General features: G+C 42.0%; 1 protein-coding gene across 1 annotated transcript in view; it reads right to left on the reverse strand.

Annotated features, from left to right (window-relative positions):
• Gabrg3 (gamma-aminobutyric acid type A receptor subunit gamma3) overlaps nucleotides 1–27,963 on the reverse strand; it is a 343,533-nt gene that overhangs the window by 104,824 nt on the left and 210,746 nt on the right. The window lies entirely within an intron of this gene.

A 27,963-nucleotide genomic window follows, 5' to 3' on the forward strand; every position in this document is an offset into this window, starting at 1 on the left:
TCAGGTCTCTAGGATTCTGCATTTTCAACTCTTATCAATGCTTCCTGAGACATCAACAGCCTATGCTCAAATACAAGTGACAGAGATACACAGTACACACACACACACACACACACACACACACATACACACACACCTGTTACCTACTCAGAAGACAAGGAAAAGTGTGCCCCTGGCTGGTGGAAACCTGTGTCCATACCTACCCTACTGAAGTGAGGATGATGAAGGAACTCATGCTTCCTTCCCTTCCCTCACCTGTGGCCACAGACATCACAGGAGGAGCTGAGCAGCGGACATCAACTCTGCGCTTCTGAGGGCAGAAAGCGACTCAAAAGCCGCACTGAAGCCTGTGGTTGTGGATACTTTGGAGATGAGAGAATTATTCTGTTTCTTTCATGGATGATGCTAGCATCACATACACAAGCATCAACATAAGCTGCATACTAAGATCTGAGACTTTTACTGTATGCCCACCAACTGTACTTCAGTCAATATATATATATATATATATATATATATATATATATATATATATCAGTGTAAAACTAAAAATCAGAGAAGCAATCTAACATAGTATTACGACAATGAAAACAGGCACCAGGTGTGGTGGCTCACTCCTGTAAATACTAGCTTTTCAGGAGGCAGAGAGATCCAGAGGATATCAGTTCAAGGCCAGCCTGAAGCAAAATAATTCTCAAGACTTGATGTCAACCAATAAAAAGCAAGGTGTGGTAGCATACCCCTATCAATCCAGCTGCACTGGAGGCACAAGTAGGAGGATCATGGTTCCAGGTTGACCTGGACATAGGTGAAAGACCCTATTTGAAAAATAACTAAAGCAAAAAGGATTGGCAAGCATGGCACAATTGGTAGAGTACCTGCCTAGCAAGTGCAAGGTTTTGAGTTCAAACTACAGTATTACCCACCCCTACAGTCTATCGATTGTAAAGGCAGTCTATATATTGTAAAGTTTCTAGGATCATTTACCATGCACAGAAAGTTTCCAGTGCAGAATTAGGCAAGCGTGAAGAGTTTGGAAAATGTAGAGCCATTTTTATTACTTGTCCCATCAGTAAGACATTTGTACTCTTCTTCGCTGTGGCATACTCACGCTGAAATTCAAACTTGGGTTGGAGAACCAAATGATTAGAACATAGCATTTGTGATTCTATTCTCCAAAAACTCCTAATTCATTCAACCCATGAATTAGTTTTCTACGGATTAGACTGACTCAAGACACAACTTGTTTTAAAGAAGGTATGTGTGTGTGTGTGTGTGTGTGTGTGTGTGTGTGTATGTGTGTGTGTTTCAGTTTTTACTGTGTCTGTGTCTTAATGGTTCCTAAAAAATACTTGGAGCAGGTGGGTTGTGTGAGAATCCAGCCTGTTTAATTTAATCCTTGAGTCTCATTTCCCAGACTTGTGCTGGATTTCAAGGTTCTTCCAAGAGTTCTTCTTTGTGGTGCTTGATTTGTATTTAATCAAGAAAAACTACAGATTCTGGCAGCCTGAGCATCTTCTGTGCGGCTGTAATAAATCTCTATGCCTTACACATTCTCTATTGCAAGACTTGACTGTAATCTCCCACTGGGGACACACACAGGTTGAGGGAGTATCACTTATCCAGAAAGCGTATGACACCAGAGTCCAGAGTTTCAGATTTAGATGATTTTAGTTTAGGGGAGAATGTGTGTGTGTGTGTGTGTGTGTGTGTGTGTGTGAGAGAGAGAGAGAGAGAGAGAGAGAGAGAGAGAAAGGCCCATCTAATCATGAAATTCAACTTATAATTTTATTGTTATTTTTTGTTAAGTGCTGGGGTTTGAACTCAGGGTCTGGATGCTGTCTGTTAGATTTTTCACTCAAGGATGGCTCTCTACCACTTGAACCACTGCTTTATTTCTGCCCTTTGCTGGTTAATTAGAGATAAGGGTCATGGATTTTCCTGTCCGGGCTGACTTTGAATTGTAATCCTCAGAACTGAGTAGGTAGGATGGCAGGTGTAAATCTCAAGTGTCTGATTAATAATGATTAATATATACCTTATAAGGCCTGAAACCTGAAAAGTCATTTTATACAGTATTTTTAATGTACGTGTGTTTTTACTATGATCCCTTACATGAGGACAGATGTGGGGTTTTTTTTTGCACTCAAATGAATTATTGGAACATTTCAGATTTGGAGTTCTTACAGATTGGCAATGTTAAACATATTGTCCTCACTAAGAATGCATATAACACTTGTTCCAGTACATTTTATACAGTAATATTAAGCACTGTCCTTTGCTAAACAGGTTAACATTAATTAAAGTAAAAATAGCTGATGAAACTTATTGAGGAATATCTCTTATGTGGACCTTCATTATAGCTGGTTTATAAAGGAAACCAGCAGAATAATCAACTGAAAATCAGCCATTCGGACTCAACCAACACAATATACAATATGTAACATAAAAATAAACATAGAAGCCAGGGTGGCTCACATCTGTCATCCTACCTACTCAGTAGGCTGAGATCTGAGGATCACTGTTTGAAGCCAGTCCAGGCAGAAAAGTCCATGAGACTCTTAATCTTTAATTAATACCCAAAAGCCAGAAGTGGTATTGTGGTTTAAATAATAGAGTGCAAGTCTAGGGCACACAGAAGGTCAGGAATAGCACTGGGGCCTTGATTTCAAGCTCTAGGAATAGCAGTCAAAACAAACAAAACACATATACAAATAGACAAAGAAAACCCATGGAGAGCTGGGAAGGTGGCTCAGTGGTAGAGTGCTTGCTTCGCATGCATAAGGCCCTGGGTTCAATTCCTCAGCACCACATAAAACAGAAAAGCCAGAAGTGGTGCTGTGGCTCAGGTGGTAGAGTGCTAGCCTTGAGCTAAAGAGCTGAGGGACAGTGCTCAGACCCAGAGTTCAGGCCCCATGACTGGCACAAAAATTTTAAAAATAATAAAAAATATAGAAATGGAATTCTGTGTCTGGGAGACACACTTCGTTTCACACATTACTTTCAAGTTTATGAACACTCATAAGAAACAGATCAGCATTTTCGTTATTTAATGATTGAATATTTTTGATGGTACTCACATTTGAACCCAGGGCCTTGCTCTATAGTAATTTTTTGCTTAGATTTTAAAAAATTAGTTATTTCTCAAATAGAGTCTCACACTGTAGCCTAGCTGGTCAAGACACTTACTCTCTCAATCTCTACCTCCCGATTCGCTAGGATTACAAGGGAGCGCCAACATTTCCAGCCGTGAATCAATAACCTTTAAGCAAAAATAAATAGTGGATGAAACCACATGATTTTTACACTGTGAGAGTCATTCGCCATACCCAGCTATGAATCAACAATTTTTAAGAAAAATAAATCATGGAAGAATGACATAATTCTATATTGTCAGAGACATTTATCCCTTAGGCCTTTATAGTAGGTGACCCTGTACAATGGCTTGCTTGGCATAGTTGACTGAGTAGATAGAAATATTTAATTGATAAATAAATCAAAACAGAACAAATGTTAACCTGGCTGAACAGGAGCAATCATACATCAGAATTGTTCTGGGCTTTTTCTCAGATAGAGGAAGTGAGGGGTACATGAATTACTCAAAGATACAGCTCTTAGCTTGAATATGCCAAGCAATCAGAGATTTTCGCACATTTATTTACTGCTGTGTTTCCACTAGTCGAAAGTATATCTAGCACATGATAGGTCTAGGCAGTAAATGCTGGCAAATAGGATGAGGGCAGTTCAAGATAATTTAGTTACCTCTTGCTTTTTTCCCCTCCCCCCGCTTTTTGTACAGGTACTGAGACTTGAACTCAGGGCCAGAGTGCCGTCCCTTAGCTTTTTCACTCAAGGCTAGTGCTCTACCACTTGAAGAACACCTCCATTTCTGGCTTTTTGGTATTTAATTGAAGAGTTTCACAGACTTTCCTACCTGGGCTGGCTTTGAACTATGATTTTCAGATCTCAGCCTCTTGAGTAGCTAAGATTACAGATGAGAGCTATGGTGCTGTCTCTTGATCAATCTCCCTCCCTCCTTCCCTCCTTCCCCCCCCCCCACCCGGTTGATTGTAGGGCTTGAACTCAGATCCTGGGCACTGGCCCTGGTCTCTTCACTCAAGGCTAGCTCTCTACCACTTTGAGCCACAGCACCACTTCTAGTTTTCTGGTGGTTCATTGGAGATAAGAGTCTCATGGACTTCCCTACCCAGGCCCATTTTAAACCACAATCCTCAGATCTCAGCCTCTTGAGTAGCTAGGATTACAGACACAAACCACCAGAACTCAGCTTCTTGCTTAATCTTTAACAAATGTTCACAGATGCAATCCTAGTGTCCACAGTCATAGAACATGGGTAGAAAAATCATACTAATTGCATTAAATATCCCATAAGATTGTTGCAAAGTACCAAAGACTTCTCAGAACTCTTAAGCGAGAGATGGAGAGGTAGGAAGACAGGTTACTGCAGATTTAAGCCATGAACAAATCATTCTTACTTCTACTCAAGCAAGAATCCCGAACCCTGAGAGCCATCTTGCCCCATCTTTCTCTTCTCTTTCCTATCTACTCAGGCAGATGATTTGGAGGAAGAAAGCAGAACTTACCGGCCTGAAAGCATCCCAGGAATTATCAGTCATGAAAGCATCCCAGGAAATATGAAAGAACCTTCACTCCCAGCCTTCTAATAACAAAAATAAAAGGGGGAAAACCTAATGAAGACGCGGAGAGGGAACTCCTGTGGGAACGAAGATCAGTAAGGAAAATCTGAACTCTAATCAACAAATTCCTGGAAGCGGAGAATGGACAAAGCTCAGGGTTAGAAACCCCTGGGACTCTTCAGAGAATCCTCTTACTTCCTGGAATTGTACTTTCCGGAGTCTATCAGATTCTCAAAGTAGAGATTAGAGAAAAATGTCCATCTTGCTTTCAGTGATAGATGCTCTAACCATCTAGAAAAGATCTTCCCTCTAGGAAACAGGTGTGTGTGTGTTTGTTCATTGTTTTGGTGTCTAGTTGTGGAGCTTGAACCCCAGTTAGATAATAACGATGTGGATTTGCACCCCTTTTTTTTTGCTACAGCTGGAAAAGCGACACATACCCTTCAAGTGTCACTGGGACAACTTTTGGTGCACGGGAAACCTAGGTTCTGCCAACTTAAGTATGGCAGAAGAATAATATCCCCCTATGGCCAATTCATTGAGTGTGTCCCAGTTATCTTCCACAGCATCCGAATTCATTGCGGGCTTGTTTCATTAAATCTAACTGATGGGGAAGAGACTGTGTTATTGCACAAAACAAGCTGCTAAATGAAGCAAGAGGCGCCTATTCTTGCTGCTGAAGTGATTTCTTGGGATTTCAGGGCAGAACAGCTCATAAGGAAGCAAGTTGGATCTGGTATAGAGGGTGATCCCTGCTCTTTTGGGTCTCTGATTCTAAGTGGAATGATGGAAATACCTCACCCAGCAGAGTTGATCATCCAATAAACAGCAGCAACACATTCACTCCAGACTGGGGTTTAAACAGGGTAAGTGTTCAGCTAGAGAGTCAGCTTTTTTTTTTTTTTTGGTGCTAGTCCTAAGGTTTGAACTCGGGGCTTGGGTGCTGTCCTTGAACTTCTTTTGCTTAGGGCTAGCACTCTGTGACCTGAGCCACAGCTTCACTTCCAGCTTTCCCCTGGTAAATTGTAGATAAAAGTCTCATGGACTTTCTCACTCGGGCTGGTTTCAAACCATGACTCTCAGATCTCAGCCTCCTGAGTAGTTAGGATGACAGGCGTGAGCCACCAGTGCCTGGCTTTTCCTGGCAATTTTTGCATTGTAGGATTCACCCACGGTACTTAGGATAGGTAAGGATGACTTCACATGAGTGTCTGAAGAGGAAAGAGCAGCGTGGGTTTCTCTCCCTCAGCCTCCTCTCTGGGTTAGAAGAGTATCAAGGAGATTTTGTCAATATCCACATCTACAAGGATCACTTGAGTGTGTGAGCTGGTAATGGGACTCGAACTCATGGCCCTGTGTTCTCATTTGGCTCTTATTTTTCTCAAGACTGGTGCTGTACCACTTGAGCCACATTCTGCTTTTGACTTTTTGCTGATTTGTTGGAGATAAGAGTCTTACATACTTTCGTGCCTGGATTGCGCTCAAACCATGATCTTCAGATCTCAGCCTCACGAGTAGCTACCAATGCACAGCTTCCAAGCATTTTCTTCTGTGTCTTATTTTTCCTAGTTGAAAGTTTCCATGTGTGCGACAGCTATTGGTAGAATCCTGTGCAATGATCGGCAGAGTCGCTGTATTACCTCGTGTTGAAGCAGCTATTGACATGTGTCTAGTGGCTGGGTTTATTAAACACTGGTTCTCACAAGAGCTTCTTAGATAGGCATCTTTCTTGATTATACTTCTTAGGCTCATCAATGAAAAGGTCTTATAAATGACACCTGAGGTTAATTTTAATTCTTTCACCGTAAGGTTATTCTGCCACATAGACTAAAGTCATCCAGAACTTTCTGCGAGCTAGGATTCTGCACATCATTATGCTCCCTGGTGTCATATAAAATGACCTCTTGAGAAGACACTAATGGCTCATGCCTAGAATCCTAGCTACTCAGGAGGCTGAAATCTGAGGATCAAGGTGTGAAGCCAGCCTGGGCAGAAAAGTCCCCATGAGACTCTGATCTCCCATTAACCACAAGAAAACCAGAAATGGAGCTGTGGCTCCAAGTTGTAGGGCGTTAGCCTTGAGCAAAAAAGCTCAGGGACAGCACCCAGGCCCTGAATTCAAACTCCACAACCGACAAAAAAAAGGGGGGAGGGTGGGAAGAGGAAGAGAGCAAAGGAGAGAAAGAGAGAAAAAAAGATCCACGAAAAGGACTCTGTACTTGCTCTGACCTCTTTCTACTTCTCTTCCCATGAAAATTGTTCCTTGTTAGATTTCTCAGATTCTTATTTCACTTCTCAGATTCTTATTTCACTTCGCAGAAGTAAACAGGAGGGAAATTGGCGTACAAATAAGGTTCAGAAAAAAAGTGGCAGGAGGTAGACGCATCACCTAGTGAGCTGCAATAGGTGTAGATTTGCAGAGACAAAGAAACCTACAGTCATGGTGAGAGGCAAACGAATGCCGATCAGACAAGGTGGGGATTGGAAATGGGTTCCAGTTTCAGTTCTAACGGAGAGCAAAATACAGGACCTTGCGGCCATTCAGATACAAAAGGGAAGCAGAAGGAATTTTGTGAGGAGGGCTGAATGGGGCCACTACCACAGGCAGGAACCAGGGCCTTGAGCATCATAACTGTGTGAGGACCAGAGCGCCTCCCACTACTGCAGACACCGTTTCTGAGCCATAACCAGGATGTCCCCAGACACAGCCATGAGCACAAGGACACGGCTGATGACAGAAGACTCTCAAAAGACTGAACACCTATCCCACAGGTAGTGAGCTAAGGCAGAACAAGAGGGGAATATTTTAATGATCAATTTCAAGGCTATTTCCTGACATGCAGGAATCTGCGAAGAAGTTTAGAGCAGTGACAGAAATCGAAGCTAATGACGTTTCCTGTTATTTGTGTTTTTCCTTGAGGGGGTATGTTTTGTATAGATGGTTCCCCAAAAATCACATTTGAGACTCAAGGGCTCAATAGTTAGGGTCAGGGCGTGGAAACCCGCCACTCATGGTCTATTCATCTGGACTCTCCAAGTCCTCTGGTTCTTCCTCCGAGATTTCCATCTTATTGCACAATGGAGACATTGGGGAGTCTGCCTTTACAAGTTGGCAAGACAGAGGCATGTGTTTTAGGTACTGAAACCAAATACTGTCAATGTCTGCTCTGCAGTGTGCCTGCCAAAATCTACCATGAAAACAGGATATCACTGTCCCAACACAGGTAAAAGATGTAAGACAACTGGTCTACCCACCGCAATGTCAGCATGTTTAAAATACTGACACAAAATAACCCAGCCCTAATTTAATGATGCCAAAAAGAATGGCCAGAACACTGCTCATCATTTACTGGGGGTGTTGGACTGGAGGGAATAGAAAGTTCATGTATATGTGTGCGGTGTATGCATGTGGGGGTGTCTCCTTAGCCATAAATATCATTATCAGGATAAATAATGAGCACTAAATAACACCTACAGACTAGGCAATGGTTTCATGTTAATGTAATTTCCTGACTATTTTAAATGCACTCTGATGACACAAAGGAATATTCCTGGCTTAAGAAAATAAAAAAATAGCTGGGTGCCAGTTTTCATGCTCATAATCTTAGCTCCTCAGGAGGCTGAGATCTGAAGATCATGGATTGAAGCCAACCCAGTCTGGAAAGGCCAGGAGACTCTTATCACCAATTAATTACCAAAAAGGCTAGAAGTAGAGCTGTGGCTCAAGTGAGAGAGTGCTAGCCTGGAGTGAAAAAAAGCTCAGGAACAGTGCCCAGGCCGTGAGATCGAGCCCTGCACCATCAGAAAATAAATAAAATAAAGTAAGTAAAACAGGAGTAAAGTGCAAAACTCAAAACATGCAACAGGATTTTGAATGGATTAGGAAAAAACTTTCTGTGTGTATATCGGTGTGGAACTATAGGAAGAGATGGTGGACAATTCATTAAATATGCTTGAAATGTCAACACTGGAGAATGTGATTGCCAGGTGTACAATGGTTCTTTGTGTTGGTCTTATATTTTACTTGTAATCATGAAACGAACGGAAAATCAAATGGCAAAAAAGGAAAAAAAAAGTAATAATGCAGTCAGACACTGGTGGCTCACTCCTGTAATCCAGGCTACTCAGAAGGCTGAGACAGGAGGCTTGTGAATCAAAACCAGCCCCGGCAGACAAATCCAAGAGACTTCTCATCTCACAGACACAAACTATAATAATGCACATGGAACAAGCAACAGCAATGCTCCTTGTTGGACGTGTAATGGCTCTGGGTCCTAGTCTTGCATGAACTAGTTGCCTTTCTTTTACACTAGTCTGGCAGCTGTGTCACTATGACTTTCCTTGAGTAGTTTGGGAATCATGCTGGAGAAGGTAGAACCTGTTATGAGAAAACCTTTTTAAAAGATTGTTCTCAAAGCTAATCCTACTCTATGAAAGCTAAGAGATGGTTCTGCAAGGCATCATGCCTGCCCTTTGGGGATGAATGAAGATGAATCCTCGTGTGAATGGATAAACTGTACCTACCTATACTTACAGCGGGAAATAGATATGTAATTTCTTTTCTGGAATTGGAGCCAAGGCCTTGTACTCGCTGAACACTGCCTCTCCCACTATGCTATATTCCCAGTCCCCATAACTTCTTTATCTGAGTCAGGCTGTGACTTTCCAGATGATATTTATAATCCTATCTCAGTGTTCCACATTGGCCACGTTTTCAAAGGATAATTTCCCTCCCACCTGGGACCACCCATTGTCTAGATGTGTGTCCTGGTCACACATCACAGCGAAATTGTGGCTGTTTCAAGACACACAGCGACCCATGTGACCCTACAAAACAGGGTTATTAGTGTCTAAAGCGCCACAGCTACATGGTGCTTTGGTGGTATGATGTCAGATAACCTCCATGAAAATTAAGTTTTAGAGACAAACACTGCGCTCATTTAAAGCCACGTGTGCGTTTTAGTTTATCTCTTGGAATATATAAAACCAGGAGTAGCTTTTCATGAGGCAAGATTAGTACAATGACAGAAAATCTGGCTTTTCTCCTCCTCTCCCCTTTCCTCCTTTCCCTTCTCTTCCTTCCTCTCCACCCTCCCCGCTTTCCTTCCTTTCCTGCAAGTTCTGAGGCTTGAGCTAGGACTTTGCACTCCTGCTTGGCTTTGCTTTATTTTGCTTTGTTCCTGCTCAAGCCTAGTACTCTACTACTTAAGCCACATTTCCATTTCTAGCTCTTTGCTGGTTAATTGGAGATAAAGAGTCTTAAGGACATTCCTTCCTGGTTTGAAGCTGGCTTCAAACCACAGTCCTCGCATGTCATTCTTCTAAGTAGCTACGGTTGAGAAATCTGATTTCTAAAAAGCTTACTTAGGCTACTGTGTACCAATTGTGTACAATTTCATTTCATGCACAAACCAGGATACTGTCAAACTCAATTCAATCAGAGATATATTCTCTGCAGAATGCTGGTATTTATTTAGAATAGAATAGCATTTCAATGAGAATAAATATGCCAAAATACTGGCCTGGGTGAGGGGAAGGTAGATTTCCTTTAAGCCTGGGGTTTGAACTCAAAGCCTGGGTGCTATTCCTGAGCATCTCTTTTTTTTTCTCAAGTCTAGTGCTCTACCACTAGAGCCACAGCTCCACTTTGGTTTTTTTGCCTCTTTAGTGGAGAGCAAGAGTCTCACAAACTTTCCTACCTGGGCTGGGTTTGAATTGTAATTCAGATCTCCGCCTCATGAGCAGCGAGGATGACAGGTGTAATGCCCAGTGAGGGGAAGATTTTCAAGGTAAAAATGATGTTTTTCTAACCTTTTGAAACCACTGTCCTTGGCCACATGATCACAAGGAGGGCTAAGAGAAGATGACCTGGTGGAAGTAGTTTTCATACAAGCTTGCAATGGTGTTTGTGTGGAGTTGTGCTTCTCACGGTCTTGTTATAGCGCCCATCAGTACAGCAGACTGGATAGCCTCATTCTCCCAGACTGATTTTATTCATTCCTTGGGGTTGATACCACTGACTCCATCTTGACTGACACCTTTCACAGTAATTTTTGCTTCTGTCACTATTCATTTCCCTTGAGATACAAACATTCGATCTCTGCCTCTTGTAAAGAAAGAGCCATGGGAAGGAACACTTTTGACACAACACTTGCACATATCAGATCTCACGCTGCTGGAACAAAGTGCAGCAGGATAATCAATCAGGTGATCAAACATCAGGGTCCTCTTAGGGGGCCTCTCCCTGTGTAACACTCTACAATTTCAAAGACAATTGCCTCCTTTCAAGTTAAGGCTACTGAGGGTCTAGAAGAACTACGCAGAACTCCCTTAGGCTGCGTGCTGATCTCAGTAGCAGGGAGCAGAGGAGAAAAGGAGAGGTAAGAAAGAGAGGTCCGCAGAGCAGAAGGAAGTGGTCTGCTTCACTGAGAAGTTGTAGGACACAGTAGGAAGACAGCAGCACTGGAGTCTTCTCCACATAGGATCCCTACTGATAGCCAATGGATGCATGGCTGGAAATGATGGCAGCATCTGGCCTACGGGAAGTGGCTGGTACTCTCACAGATGAATGTCTGAACACACCAGCTCCGGGTATTTTGTCAGAATCACCTGTCTTAAGACCCTGTGAGGAACAGGCCTACGTCTTAAAGGATGGCGGGAGACGTACTCACATTTTAGGAAATCCCTACTGTGCATTTTTGTTTTGGGAGCCCTCTAACAATCTCAGCTTTTCATCATTAATTAACTCATTCAAGAATAATTCATAGTTAATTAATAAACTATGCTGTTATTGCGACCTAAACTCAGGGCCTGGGTGCTGATCCTTAGCACCGGTTCAAGACTGGAGCTCTACTAAAACCACATCTTTAGTTTTGGATTTTGTTGGGGTTTTTTGTTGGTTAATTGGAGGTAAGAGTCTCAAGGACTTTCTGGCTTTGAATTGAGATTGTCGGAGCTCAGATTCCCAAGTAGCTAGGATTAGGATTACGGGCATGCACCACCAGCACCTGGCATGTCATACTTTTTTGTTGTTGTTATACTTTTCATTTGGATTTCCTCAGGACCTCCCTCTTGTGGTTTCCCACACAATTCAGGGGTCACAGTATCATCACAAAATAATATCATTGGCGAGTAGAAAAAAGAAAAAACATCCCACAAGCACCATCCCAACTTTCCCCTTCTCCTCTGTCCCTGCCAGCTGTAAACTCTAGAAGGAGAAACTGGGCCATCTTGGCCCACTGCTTTAGCCATGCCCCACCCCAGGCTTGTAGCTTTGGATACCTTTCGCCCATAACCTCTGGAAAAGAAATAAAATTCTTCACCTCTTCATCTCATTTGCATGCCTTTGTGATGATTATGCATAATATTATTATAATTATATATTTTATACCTATATATTTATAAATATTATGTTTATATTTAGAAATATTACAAGTCTATATTTTATATATTATATTTATTTTTATAAATTTATGTTATAAATATATATGTATATTTTACATATAGTTATTACTGTTTATATATTATATATTTATTATATTTATATTATATATAATATATTATATTATATATACTTTGTATTATATCTATTATAATTATTATGAATTATTATTATTATTATTTACGTGCATCACAGGTATTTTTAGTCATCCCTAAAGATAGCCATTAGAGTCTTCCAGAAGCATCCAGATGGGATGGCACCCCGTGAAAAATGATGCTGGCCATCTGTCTGGCCTGGTGGCCTTCCCTGACTGAGACCATCTGTTTCATCGCAAGCAGCACCCACGGTGAAGCAAACTCTTCCCCTCTGTAGCTGCTCTTGCTCATTAGCTGATGGAGAAAAATAGGCATGAATCCTGGGATCTAAGGCTGAGAGAGGTTTGCAGATGGCTACTTGCAGCTCACCACCCTGTCTAGAGTGACAGGTAAAGGTTCACAAGGTAACAATTAGGGAGGCTCTCAGTAAGGATTAGTGAGGATGTTAGTATCTCAGTGCTCAAGAAGTGGACTTCAAGCCTTCAACTTAGGGGAGGGCATTCCTCCCCCACTTCCCCCCAACCCCCCCAAGGCAGAACTTGTTAACCAATCAATTAGAAATACTGACCGGTGATGCAATTAACTACGTTTGTTCCTCTATCACCTGCATTCTGTCATCCAAGGGCCTAGTTTGAGTCAGCCATGCTTGCCCCACGCCTACTACCTTGAAGGGCACAGGGAAAGAGAAAATGAGTTGTGACTCAGGGCCCCAGGCAGCATTTTGGCCTAGCAAGTCTAAACCAGCTGTAAAAGAGACACTCTGAGTGTCTTGCTTCTGGCCCTGCCTAGTCTTTCCAAGTTTCACTTACTTTCCTGTGACCTAGGGAGAGGGTTTACAAATATCTGATTGGGAATTAACAACCAATCAGATTGTTGTGGAACCTAACCAATAAGGTATTACCTTCCAACACACCTAATTAGAATAGGGGCAACCAATCAGGGCACAACCTAGGATACAAGAACCTCTAGGCTCAAAGTCACAGGGTCTGAGAGCTATAAAAAGGGAAAGAGACACAGAATGAAAGAGATTCCTTAATGAAGATGTTGTAAAGCTTTTTTTTTTTATAATGACACGATAGGAGAAGCTATAATATGCTATATCTTTTTTTTCTGAGTAAGCTGTTGCTTATCAAGATACTTATTTTGTTCATATGAGGCTTCTAGCCTTGAGAATCCTGAAGAAGGAAGGGGTGGGTTTAGCAGTTTGGCACTTTTTGGGGGGGGGGTAAAGATTATGCTTGTGTGTGTCAGGGCAGGGGCAGGGTGGGGTGGGGGGAGTGTGGTCCTAGGGCTTGAACTCAGGGCCTGGGTGCTGTCCTGGAGAATTTTTTCTTGCTCAAGGTAGTGCTTTACCACTTAAGCCACAGCACCACTTCCGACTTTTGACGTTTAATTGGAGATATGAGTCTCATGAACATTCCTATTCCAGCTGGCTTTGAACTATGATCCTCAGATCTGAGCCTCCTGAGTATCTAGGTGGCATGAGTCACTGATGCCCAGTAGAGACAATGATTAAAAGCGTGGATATTGGGCTCTCAAGTCAAGGGTGCACAGGTGAGCTCTAGCTAGTTAGAAACTTCATCAACAACTTACACCTGAACACAAAGGAAAGGCATCCAACCAAACATCACAGCCCAGCAATCTGCTTTCCACTTCCTGATATATGGTTTAAAAAATCATAAAGAGTGAAACTATGTGTACATAATCCATATTTTACAAAATACTGGGTCTGGGTCCTGGTGTGGGTGGCTCACTCCTATAATCCTAGTTACTCAGGAAGCTGAGATTTGACAATTGCAATTCAAACCAACCTGGGCAGGAAAGTGCACGAAACTCTTACCTCCACTTAGCAACCAAAAAGCTGGAAGTGGACATGTGCACTCAAGCTGGTAGAGTGCCAACCTTGAGTGCAAAAAATAAGGGGCCCAGGCCCTGAATTCAAGCCCTACTACTGGCACAAGCGTGCACGCGCACGCACACACACGCGCGCGCACACACACACACACACAACCAATTATAACATCAGAAAGAAAAGCTACATCTTAGGGTCTTTAACATATATAAATGTAAGAAATGTCAACAATGAGAAAAAAACATTAATCAATCAACTAGTATTTTGAGAGGCTTGTCTCTGTACAACACATTACCCTTAATTCTCCAATGGGACCTCACAGAAGAAGCCCTTAATGGGGGCAGACATTTTCACAGCTATCTATGTCTCTGTTGAAATTGGCTTCTAGGTTTTCCCGATAAAGAACAAGGCAGAAGGTGATCTCAGAAGATATGTCACTTTGTGATTTTGCTTCGGGGCTTGTAATAGTCTACACAGTTTGGGTCAATGTGAGCTTCTAAAAAACAATTCAGTAGGCTGAAAAAAAAAAAACCACCAAAAAAAACCCAGGCAACCTAGCATCAGATTCATGTGAGCACATAGCAAATCATGTCAAATGATTAAAATGATTAGCTTGTATATTTGTCATCATTAAAAAGGGCCATTCAGTGGATGTGGAAAAATATGTTCTCAGTCAAGCTCACAGAGACAAAGGGCATATATCTTCTCTCATCTGTGGAATTCAGTTGTAAATTATAAACATATAAAACATACACAGGGTCATAGACACACACACACAAACTGAGTGAAGTAGAGTATGTATAAGGAAGAATTGCAATGATGTAATCCTTTTTAAATTAGATTTACTTTATGGTTATTATTGAGGTGATGTACCAAGGAATTACAATTACATGAGTCAGAGAATAAGTACATTTCCTTTCATACAGTGTCTTCTCTTTCCTCATTCCCTCCCAATCCCTCCCTCCCATCTCCACTCAAGAGTTGTATAGTTGACGTTCATCAGCGTCCAGTGAGTTCCACTGCTGCACTTTTTCAACCTTTATTCCTCCAGTTCTGTGTCCACCCCCCAACCATCCCAAAGATACACACTTGAATACACCACACATAAGGTAAAGAAGACAGAATCACCAAAAACTAAAAACAAAGTCTTCTGTTTCTATATCTTGGAAGTTCATTTCAGTATGTATATTAATTTATATAAATATGAAGAGGCACTTAGGCAATGTACCTTTGTGTTTCTCTCCTAAGAGTATTCACTTTTGGCTTCACTGTGTGTGAGTATCTAGAATCCTGTGTCCTTTGTCATATCTATCGCAGCGTGTTTTAGATCTAACTTCTGCAGATCAGAGAAAACATGCTCTGTTTATCTCTCTGAGCTTGACTTACCTCACTTAACCTGTTTTGTTCCAGTTTCATCTATTTCCCTGCAAGTGACATTATTTTCGTCTAATGGCTGTGTAATATTCCATTGTATAGAGGTACTACATTTTTGGGATCCAACCATCTGTTGTGAGGCATCTGGACTCTCCATATCTTGGCTAGTGTGAATAGTGCAGCAATGAACATGGGTGTGCAGGTGTCTTTATCATATCCATGCTCATGATGTTCAGGGTAGAAGCCGAGGAGTGGTATGGCTGGGTGGGAGGGAAGATCTCTGTTTAGTTTTTTAAGGAACTTCCAGACTGCTATCCAGAGTGGTTGTACTAATTTACATTCCAACCAATGGTGTAGTAGAGTTCTTTTCCCACATCCTTGCCAACATTTGTTGTTGTTCAATGGTAACATTCTTTTGAATATTATGCAAACATGTTGTTACTGGGGGAGGGGCTTAAAGGGACAGAGGGCAGAGAAATGGACCGAGATGGGTGGATGAATATGGTCATAATATGCAATGCACACATGTGGAAATGGAACCAGGTTGGGAGAGATCTGTGAAAATGTTGAATGGGATAACATTGCTCAAAGATGCATTGTGCTCACAAACTGACATGTTGAATTGAAACCCCTTTCTATTACTACGTAAAGATAATAATTTTTCCATCAGGACCAAGGAATAATGCTTGTCTATGTCCATGCATACGTACATATGCATATTAATTTTCTAAGTTGGTATGTTCTCAAATGTGAATTAGAAGGTGGTGGGCAGAGTATCCTCAGAGAGGCTAAATATGTCCTAATATTTAAAGACAGGTTACAATCATTCCAGAAACCTCAAAGTGACAGACTGAATGGGACATGCTAATGAAGTAGCTTGATTGACACATCACCTTCAATTAACAGAACTCCAGCAGACAGCTGGATGCAGGAAGTGACGTTTCTATAAGATCAGATCCACTGGAAAGAGATTCTTCCCTCTTTCCCTCCTTGACGGCTGACACTCACTCTCACTAAAGGACAGCTTGTTTTGGCCTGCTCCTGGGACATCCTCAATCTGCCTTTCCTTTCAACCAGGAGATTTCAACTGCTGTCTTCTCCTGCAGGGGACTCAGGAGAGGGAGAGAGACAGAAAAGAAAAGGCTCCTTCATCTGGTGCTTGTCAAAGCCAATCTGATGGGAATTCACCCAGGAAAATCACGTTCCTCCAGAAAGAGCTGAGGGACAGCACCCAGACCTTGAGTTCAAGCCCCACAATCGACAAAAACAAAACACAACACAAAACAAAAACTACCATGCATATAAGAACTGAATTGGACAGTTTTAAGCCTTAACAAAGATGTTCGGATAATCTTGGCATGACTTCTCTGTTTCTTGTAAGCTTCCAATTTGAATCTCTGCTATTGGAAACGCGTGGTCTGGATTTGGCTTCAGGAAAAAGATGAATGAAAGCAGAAGGTATCTACAAAGCATCCAGAAACACAACACGTGGTTTGCCTATCCATGTGGTTCACAGCATGGTTCAGGAAAAACAAAACCAAACCAGGGAGAAGACAATGTGTGTACTTACTACATCCAGCCATCAAGATACTGTTCTTCGTATTCTTATGTCTTCTGTTGTTTTGTGAATCATATTATGTCTTCAGCCCAGGGGAATAGATTATAAATGTTTCTTTCCTCAGCTTCAAATTGGCATTGGTAATAATATCCGGGCTGATGTACAATGGTATTGTTTATCCTAACTCGGTTTTATGTTTAATTTGATGACTTGCAAAATTAAAAAAAACAAACCTGAATAAATATATCTCTTCTCATTAAATGAAGTTTTGGGTATGGGCCACTGGGAAGAATAGTAAAATCTGATTACAGTCGGATGCACTGCCAAAAAGAAAAGAAAAGAAATCTGAGAGGGGAGTATAATAATAAACAATGTTTAAAATGCATCTTATTGTTAAGGATACAGCATTTTTAAACAAAGCAGGCTGTGGTGTATTTCCCTCCCCTTCCCCTTCCCCTGTCTCTTTGTTTCTTTTTGTCTCTGTCTGTCTCCTTCTCTGTCTCTGTCTGTGTGTGTGTGTGTGTGTGTGTGTGTGTGTGTGTGTCTGTCTGTCTGTCTGTCTGTCTGTCTGTCTGTCTGTCTCTCTCTCTGTCTCTCTCTCTGTCTCTCTCTCTCTCTGTCTCTCTGTCTCCTTGGTTGGAATGGGATTGATAGCCCCTGAGATATCTGGATGGAAGCAGCAGAGGAGAGTTCACCTCACAGTCCATAAAGACAGCCCGCAGTGCAGACCCGCCACCAGAAGGGGCTGCTGAGCCACCTTCCCAGCCCCTCGTCATTATTGCTGAACCATTGAGTTGAAAATCTACTTTTGCTTCTTAGGAGGAGAAGGGGAAGAGGGGAAAGGAAAGATAAGAGGGTGAATAATGTTGTAATACATTGCAAGCATGTATGAAATCAGCACAAAGAGCCCCAATGAAAGCTGGTCGTCTGCCGAGGGAGGGTGGGTGGGGAAAGAGCAATAGAGTCACAGGGGAGGAACCAGCAGGGGGAGGCTGGGCTCAACGAGGAGGATGAAAGAGGTTGAATAAGGACCAAAGAGGTGACTTACAACTGTGGAAATGGAGCACGGAAACTTGACAAAATTGTTTGGGGAAGGGGGTAAGAGGAAAAAGGAGAGAAAGGGGAAATGATCAGAATGCATGATTCACCTGTGCCCCTAATATATAACTAATGTATGCTTAAAAACCAGAATGAGGGCTTCGTGGTAGAGTGCTTGCCTAGCATGCATGAAGCCCTGGGTTCAATTCCTCAGTACCACATACACAGAAAAAGCTGGAAATGGCACTGTGGTTCAAGTGATAGAGTGCTAGCCTTGAGCAAAAGAAGCTCAGAGACAGCCTCCCCGGGCTTTGAGTTCAAGTCCCAGGACAGAAATGAACAATCAAAATGATTTTCATATGATTCACCTGGTACCAGGTACTTTGAGTGTACCAGACATGAGGGAGGGAGATGGCCGAAGGTGCATGGGAGAGTGTGTATAGGATGAGGGATATGCAAAGGCTACATTTTATAGAAAGGGAGTTGAGTTTCCAGGGACTTTGATCTCCTCCAGGAAGCTAGAACCTATCTCTTGTGGATACAAATGGACCAATGTACTTTTTTTAGGATTCCAGAAAGCTCCCCATTGCCCATTCTTTACCACCACAAAAGCAGGGCTCCAGTCTAATAAAGTAGATTAAAGCGGAGGAGGCTATAAGACACAGAATGTCTCCAAGGAGTGCTCAGAGAGGCCAGGCTCAAAAAGGGAGGGGAACACCAGGACGCCTGAGGAATTTTTAACCTCCGGCAGCAAAAGCTACAGCGAGCTTTACACACAGCCCAGCTCCTAGTCAGATAAACACCTATTTCCATACTAAAAGTCTATGCATTTGGGCATCAACTCTCCAGTAATACAGCCGATAGAACCTGCTTCGTTTTCAAATATGCGATGCATACTTTTTAGATTGCTGACAGAACAGCATTTGACTGTTTTCAGTATAGAGGGAAAGATTAGGTTGACAAGGTGATGGATTTGTTAATTAGCTCGATTGACTGCAATTCATGCTAGATCAAAACATCACAGTGTACCTCATAAATATAAATAATTACTATTTGCCAACTAAAAATAAATACTTCTTTTAACCTATAAGGCATGCCAGAGAAGAAAAAAAAACAAAGAAACAAACAGAAGCAATCTACAGAGATAAAACCATCATTCGAGCTATATCTACAAGCACCATAGATACTAGAATTCTCGAGAAAGAAATCTTTAACAGCTTTGATTCGTCTGTTCGTAGTTGTGATGGAAATAGAAGGTCTTATGCAGAGACAAAGGGATAACGTAAAGCTGAGTTCTGGGAATAGTGGGAGATAATTAAACAGAAGCAACATAAATTAAACACAATACTTCAGCAGAAATGAACAATGTCTTCGTAGGCTCATGAGTACACTCATCAAAGCCAAGGGAGGAACTGGTGAGACTAATTCAACAAATCTCTCAGATAAATGGAAGAAGAATGAAAACAGGGCGGGACATTCAGGGCTTGGGGGATAATTGCAAGACCTGTAACATACACATGATTAAAGTATCAAAAAGGAGGAGAAAAAAGTAGAAGAAACCTTTGATGTAGAACAATAATGATTAAGAACACACTGAAATTAAACGAAGACCAAAAAAGTACAATACAAGAACTTCAGAAGAACACAAGACTCAAATAAAGACTAATATAAAATGAAATTAAAAACACCACTGAGATACATTATATCCAAACCACAGAAAATCAAAACTAGTCAATTATGGAAAAGGCTGGAAAATGCAAGGTATAAATCTTACCATCTAGGCTGGGAATGTGCCTTAGTGGTAGAGTGCTTGACTAGCCCTGGGTTCAATTCCTCAGTACCACATACAGAGAAAAAACTGACAGTTGTGCTATGGCTAAAGTGGTAGAATGCTACCTTGAGCAAAAAGCAGCTCAGGGACAGTGCCCAGGCCCTGTCTGAGGATTGCAGTTCAAAGCCAGCCAGGGCAAGGAAGTCCATGAGACTCTTATGTTCAATGAACCAGCAAAATGTCACACTAGAGGCATGGCTCAGGTGGTACAGAATTAGTGGTGAGCAAGAAAAAGTGTAAAATAAGAGTTCAAGCCCTGGTACAGGTACACATAAAAACAAAATCCAGGAATGTATAAAATTTAAGATAGTGCTATTTTTAACTTGAATGTAATTGATATGCTCAGAGGGAGAAGATGGAATCACATGAAATGCTCAGTTGAAACCAGGGAAGTCAGAAAGAGAAAGAAAAAACAAAGAACAAACACACTGAGAGAAGACAATTGTAAACATGGTGATATTGACTTGGCTGTGTCAATTATCTCTTTAAATGTAAATACGATAAATATTACAAGACAAGGGTTGTCAGATACATTTTTTTAGAAAAGAGGCCAGGGACTAGACTCATTCTAGCTACTTGGAAGCTGGGATTTGAGGACTGAGATTTCAAACCAGCCTAGGTGGACAAATCCACAAGACTCTTATCTACAATTTACTGGTAAAAGGCAGTACTGAAGGCATGACTCAAGTGGTAGACTGCCAGCTATGAGCAAAAAGGTCAAGTAATAGCACAGGACCTTGATTTCAAGCCCCAGTACTGGCATTAAATGAATAAATAAACAAATCCTATTTATATGTTGTCTATATAAAAATCTAACCTACAAATTCATTAAAACTAAGGATAAAGATAGACCATGCTAACAATAAGCAACAGGAAGAATAACTCTTTTTATTTCAGTCAAAATAGACATTAGTACAGGAATGTTTTCCTGGGTAGAAAACAGTTTTATGGAATAATAGTGGAGTTAATTCTCCATGAAGACAGAATACCCTCTATGCTATTTACTTAACAAGATAACATGAAAATACACAAGGTAAAATTAAAAATCCTGAAAAGAGAAAAAAGTAAATCCCTTGATGTAAATAGGAGTCCTCAATCCAGCTCTTAATATTCAGAAATTTCTAAGTGATGAAAAGATATGACTCAAATCCAAATTTAAAAAGAATGCAATTTTCCAAAAAAAAAAAAAATCTATAATCACACACGCACCCGTGACTCACCCTATACCCCTCACTACTCAGGAAGATGAGATCTGAGGATTGCGTTCAAAGCCAGCTCAGGTAGGAAAGTCTGGAGAGTCTTATCTCCAATTAAACAGGAAAAAAGCTGGAAGTGGAGCTCTGGCTCACGGGGTAGAACACTAGCCCTGAGCACAAAAGCTCAGGGACAGCACCTGGGCCCTGAGTTCAAGCCCCAGGACCGGTACACACACATTAAAAACAAAATAAAAACAAAACAACAAAAAGGAAACCAACCACCCATCCATCCATCCAAACAAACAAAATCTACCCTCAAGAATGTATCAATTTGTGGCTTGAAATTTCCCAAGAAGTGCTTACATAATTCAATACAATGATCAAAATAACTTTATGATAAAATAACATACTCTTAGATTTACACTAATACCACTACCTTGAGAGGATATTTCAGACACTCTTTCTGTCCAGTATTAACTTTTCACTATAAGGAGAGTTCTCTAGTGAAACTCCTTTAGAAAAAGTGCTCAAAAGAACTAACTCCAGAAGATACAGACTAGATTAAAAAAATTGCATTGATCTTCACAGTCTATGTTCTGTCTATAAAAATAAGTCATCACCTAGTTAAATATTAAGATTATCGAGGAACTTGTTCATGGAAAGCAGCCCCAAGGTTTTCTCTTACCCATACATGCTACAACAAACACATATTCAGGCAGGCACTGGTAGCTTACACCTATAATCTCAGCTACTCAGGAGGCTGTGATCTGAGGATCAAGGTTAATAGCCAGCACAGGCAGGAAAGCCAATGAAACTCTTATTGCTAATTAACCACCAAACAAATCCAGAAGTGGAGTTGTGGCTCAAGGGGTAGAATACCAGCTTTGAGCAAAAAATTCAGGGACAGTGCTCCCGGGCCTTGAGTTCAAACCTCAGGATCAGCACAAATAAACAAACAAATAAACAAATAAACATGTTCAGTTAGAATAAATTAAGAAATCCAGGAGGCTCCTCACCTTTGTAGAACAGATCATAACAGTTCATACAATGGCCCAAAAACCCCAGCACCCTAATTTCTGTGGAAATATCATCTCTGCAGCCAAACTTAGTATCTGTCACAAGAATAACCCTGATGATGCAATGCTCCAATCTGTCCGTGGCTGTTTTCCTTTTATTCAAACCCTGAGTCTGTATACCATCCACCAAGCCATAGCCTCTTCCTTTGAGGAAAGGAAATGCCTGGCTACTCCGGTATCCAATGAGATAACTGTGTGTAAAGCGATGAGATCCAGCCCATTTGGTGCATTCATACATCACCCTGACCCCTGTCGAAGCTGTCATAACAAAAATCCCACAGCTAGACTGTTTTGCTTCTGGTGATCCCAGATACACACAACCCATCCAGGATACACTTCAACTACATTTTTAAAAAAAATACTGCATTGTTACCTTTTCTTTGGAATATGACTTTGAGACTTGTAGCTGTACGTTTTGGATCAGTAACAGCATTAGGTTCTCCTAATGAACTAGCCACATGCTATGTCAGAAAGCATTCTCCAAAATGAGGCAGTGCATGGGTTATACCTTCTCAAACTATTAATGGCAAATGATTTCCCTAAGACAGCTCACCTACGTGTAATAAATAGCTATTAAACACCTCCTGAGTGGGACATTTAGAAATCCACCAAAGACATGCTCCACGCATTCTCTGAAAGCAACATGACCAAACTTTCTCGAAAACATTAACTTCATGTGTAAAGAAAGAGCCATTTACAATCAAAACGCATTGACACTCCCTCTTCCCAATTACATTACGGCTTCCACAGCCCAGCAGGAAAGACAATTTGGTTTACTGAGTTCTTATTTCCATCATTCTCATGCTGGTAAGTTGACAGCAAAGCACCTGTTGATCTAAGATGTCCTTGGTTCCTCCTAGAGGGCAGCGCTGCATGCTGGGTAGCAGGGTCTTCTGTGCTCTGTAACCTCCTTCCCTTGACCTTCCCTGACACAGGTGCATCAGCTCCTGAGAGGGGCGGAGCCCTAGCAGGCAGTTTCTCCTAGATTATACATAGTTCCTCTCACAGTTCCTATTCCTTGTGCCCTGCTGGTAGCTGAGATACAGAGTATCTCTCAGGAAGCTGAGATACAGAGATGGAGGTTCAAAGCCAGCCCGAGCAGACAAATCCCTAAGACACTTATCTACAACGAACCAGTAAAGAGTCCAATGAACCAGTAAGAACCAGAGCTCAAGTGATAGAGTGAGCCAGCCAGACAGACAGAACAAAAAGCCAAGCAATAGCTTAAGTCCCTGAGTTCAAGATCCAACACTGCAAACAAATACATAAACAGTCCTAGCTTATCACCAGTGGTTCTTGCCAGTAATCATTGTTACTCAGGATGCTAAGATCTGAGGACTGAGATTTGAAGCTAGCCCTGGCAGGAAAGCCCCTGAGACTCTCATCTCCAATGAATCACCAGAAAAGCTGGAAATGGAGCTGTGGCTCAAATGTGAAGAGTAATACCCTTGAGTGCAAAAGCTCAGGGGCAGTAATGAGGCCTTGAGTCCAAACCTTAGGACTGGTAATATAAATAAATAAATAAATATATATATATTTCTATATATATATATTTCTATAGGTGCAAGCTACCAGTGCCTGCCTGAATATGTGTTTGTTGTAGCATGTATGGGAAAGAGAAAACCTTGGGTTTGCTTTCCATAAACAAGTTCCTCGATAATCTTAATATTTAACTAGGTGATGACTTATTTTTATAGACAGAACACAGACTGTGAAGATCAATGCAATTTTTTTAATCTAGTCTGTATCTTCTGGAGTTAATTCTTTTGAGCACTTTTTCTAAAGGAGTTTCACTAGAGAACTCTCCTTATGGTGAAAAGTTAATACTGGACAGAAAGAGTGTCTGAAATATCCTCTCAAGGTAGTGGTATTAGTGTAAATCTAAGAGTATGTTATTTTATCATAAAGTTATTTTGATCATTGTGTCGAATTATATAAGCACTTCTTGGGAAATTTCAAGCCACAAATTCATACATTCTTGAGAGTAGATTTTGTTTGTTTGGATGGATGGATGGGTGGTTTTCTTTTTGTTGTTTTGTTTTTATTTTGTTTTTAATGTGTGTGTACTGGTCCTGGGGCTTGAACTCAGGGCCCGGGTGCTGTCCCTGAGCTCTTGTGCTCAAATCCAAATTGAAAAAGAATGTTCTATCAGGCTGCAATTTTCAAAAAAAAAAAAAAATGGCTTCTCTCCTCCTCCTCTCCCTCCTCTCCCTCCTCCTCCTCTTCCACTTCCTCTTCCCCCTCTCCCTCTTCTTCCTCCTTCCCCTCCCTCTCCTCTTCCTCTTCCCTCTCCTCCTCCTCCCCCTCCTCCTCCACTTTCTCCTTTTCTTCCTCTTCTTCCTCCTCCTTGCCCTCCTCCTCTTCCTCCTCTTCCTCCTCCTCCCCCTCCCTCCTCCTCCTCCTCCTTCTCCTCCAAATTAATCACCTTGGGAAAATCATCTTGCGTCTTAAAATTCAGAAAAGCCGCCAACTTTTTTCAGCCATCTCCAACCTCACAGCCACAGGGCCGACACCCCCCTATTTCATTTCTGTAGCTCCAACTCGGCCCCAGCTGACACAGTCGCCAAAGAGTTAAAAGAAAGTGCCAATGTTTTAAAATTTTCACTCAAAATAAGTGTCCCAGAGCAGAGCTATGCCTCAGCAAAATCTATCCGTGTCTCGCGCCCTGAGTTTCGGTTTGAGCTCCAATTGGCCTCTTCTGATAATAGGAATAATAATAGCGAGAATAATAACCAAGAATAACCCAAGGGCCTCTTTAGGGAAGGGTGGGCTATTCATCTTCCACGTTCCTCGTCAGCATGCTGCTCTGTTCAAACCTCAGCGCTGCACTAGTCCCCACATGACACTGACAGATGACCTCCCTGCCTCAGTTTCTGAAAGGTGTTGAAGGGGGGAAAAGTAGGCCCTCTGGGGAGATTGAAATGTACCTATATGTGTGCTGGGAAAAGAGGACTCTGGAGTTTTCCCAGTGCTGGCGCCTCAGTGGGTCTCATTGTAGCAGGGGCCTGCCCACCCAGTCCCAGATATTCAAGTTGGTTCCACATTTAATTAATTAATTACCTCATTAATTAATTCGCAAGTCCTGGGACTTGAACTCAGGGCCTGGGCGGTGTCCCTGAGTTGGTTTTTGCTCAAAGCTGGCACTCTACCACTTGAGCTCTAGCTCCACTAATAGCCCTTTTTTTAATTTTTAATTTTTGGTTGTGGATAACTGGAGATGAGAGGGTCACAGACTTTCCTGCCTAGCTGGCTTCAAACTGTGATCCTCACATTTCAGCTTTCTGAGTAGCTAGGATTACAAGTGTGAGTCACTGGGACCCAGCTCTAGGTTTGTTTGTTTATGTATTTATTTATTTAGCTAATCCTGGGGCTTGACCTCTAGGCCAGGGCACTGTTCCTCAGCTTCTTTTGCTCAAGGCTGCCTCTCTACCACGTGAGCCACAGCTCCGCCTCCAGCTTTTTCTATGTTAACTAGAGATACAGATCTCACAGACTTTTCTGCCTAAACTGGCTGTGAACTTTGATCGTTGGATCTCATCCTCCTGAGTAGCTAGGATCTCACAGGCAGGAGCTGCCAGCACTGGGCTCCATGTTTATTTTTAAAGCTTTGTAAAACTTGAGCAAATTGATGGCATTGTAAACAGCCACCCACAGCCACCAAAACACACAAAGTATCTCTAGAGTTTTTATATTGACTCCTCCAAAGAGTGCTGATAATTTATGTCTTAGTATGGGGAACATTTTAAGAAAGCAAGAAAATGGAAAGACAGGGAAAAAAAAACCCAGAAAATCGAAAAGCATTGTTTTCCCCATAAAAGAGAAATCTAGGCTGCCATGACACTTACCTTACACTAATCACGTTATCTCCAGAAAAGCACAAGAAAAACAAAACACAATGCTGACCTACAATGTAAAGATACAAGAGGGTTCTGACCCAGGCCACTGATTGAGAAAAGTGTCTTTCAGGTTTCAGAGATCTATTCATCGCTAGCTCAGCATGTCGGCCATCTTGTTTCTCCCCACTCATGCCCATCACCTAACTTCAAAATCTGCACCATGGCTTTTTTGTTCCTAAGAACTGGTTTGCAAAAGGTAAGCAGCACCACCAGGCCCTTGTGGCTCACACCTGTAATCCTAGCTACTCCGGAGGCTGAGATCTGAGGATTATGTTTCCAAGGCGGCCTGGACAAGACAAATCCAAGAGACTCTTCATCTCTAACTAACCATCAAAAAGCCGGAAGTGAAGCTGTGGCTCAAGTGGTAGAGCTCCAGCCTTGAGAAAACAGACTCGTGAGAGCAGGGAATCTTGACTTCAAAAGATTGCCACACACACACATAAAAGACAAATACCATACAAAAATAAGTGCCAGAATTATAAAAGCTGTAGCAAAGGCCCCTTCCTAGCAAAGTAATCTTCCCTTTGCCTGATTTCTTTGGTATACTCTCCCAAGATTTTTCTGCTTTGTGAGTTATACAGTATTTTTTTTTTTTAGGCTTGGAAGCATGAGAAATAGAAAATGTACTGTAAATCAAGCAAATGATGTCCTGGTGATTAGAATTACAGCAATTGCTGCCAAAGCTTTAGTTCTCCTTTCGCTGACTTTCAGTGTTCACTTTACTTACGCAAGACGTGAGACACATACAAGTGTTTTCTGACCTCGTTCGTTGGTGCTGTATCTACGCTTGATGGATCTGACTCCTGGGATGTCAGAAAAATGCTGAGTACCTTCTAGTCATTCATTCTTTGGAGAAGACAGTAGAAATTACACATCTGCTTCCATCTTTAAGTCAGAGGCAGCCCAAGGTTTACCACTTCCCTTAGACAGCCATATGAAGCTTGTTGGGGAGATTATTCAAAATAGCCAAACCCAGTATGAAAGGCACAGAGTGAGAGTGTTGTTGTTGCGTGCACCCTAGAGGGCAGTCCAGTCCATGGAACCCCGTACCACCTCTGCACTCCCTTTGGGGAAATCAAAGGGCCAACCAAAATCTGTGCAAATCACCCTCACCCTCACCCTTGCTTATGTAGCCTGGTGTTCTCGAGGATGGCTGACCCAGAGACTATAGGGGTGTGCCCAGAGTCTCTCCCAACCTAGTCCTAAGTTACTGTCATTTCCTTCACCTTTCTGCCCGTGTGAGGAGAGGCTCAGAAGAGTTACAATAGGTGAGGAGAGTCCTCCAACTTAACATGAAGTGGGGTCATTTGTATCTGTGTCTGTCTGGTTAGAGTACATGGAGAGAAATCTCTACTCTTGGACATCTGTTCTCCTTTTAAGACGAACAGACTTCTGTGCCCTGTAGGACATAGAACTTTTGATGACAGTTAGCAGCAGCTGTCGTTTTGGTGATTAACTCCTGGGGAGGACCCTTTATGAATCGGAGCGGCCTTCCTTACAAGGGAAAACGAAGGTAAAACAGACAAACGACAGGACAAGACAAATGAACAAAGACAGTGCTGTTTTACCTTTGGAGTCTGAGGTCTCGGGAGTCTTTGGGGGGATATCCCGGACGAGCCCCCACTAATATGTAATGCCAAGGTCGCAGGCCCCCCCCATAAGAAGACCACCAAAAGTCAGACTCAACAGCTGTTTTATTTAAACGGGCTGCAGCTCAGGCCTCGTCCTACACTCTGACACAGCAGAGCCTAGGAGGAGTGCCCTGAGCTAAGGATTTGCAGGTCTTATAAAGGCACACAATCAACCAGGTGTTTTGATTACCACCACGCTGCCTCAAGCTTTAACCTTTCACAGGGAGAAAGGATGTTCTAGGAAGAGCGGCATGTTCCTTCCCTTCTAGAATAGCAGGCCTAGATGGGGAGGTCTTTTATGCTGGGAAGTCTCACCT

This window comes from Dipodomys spectabilis, unplaced genomic scaffold (genome assembly GCF_019054845.1).
Source record: "Dipodomys spectabilis isolate Male_0828 unplaced genomic scaffold, ASM1905484v1 ptg000219l, whole genome shotgun sequence".
Classification (NCBI taxonomy): Eukaryota; Metazoa; Chordata; class Mammalia; order Rodentia; family Heteromyidae; genus Dipodomys; species Dipodomys spectabilis.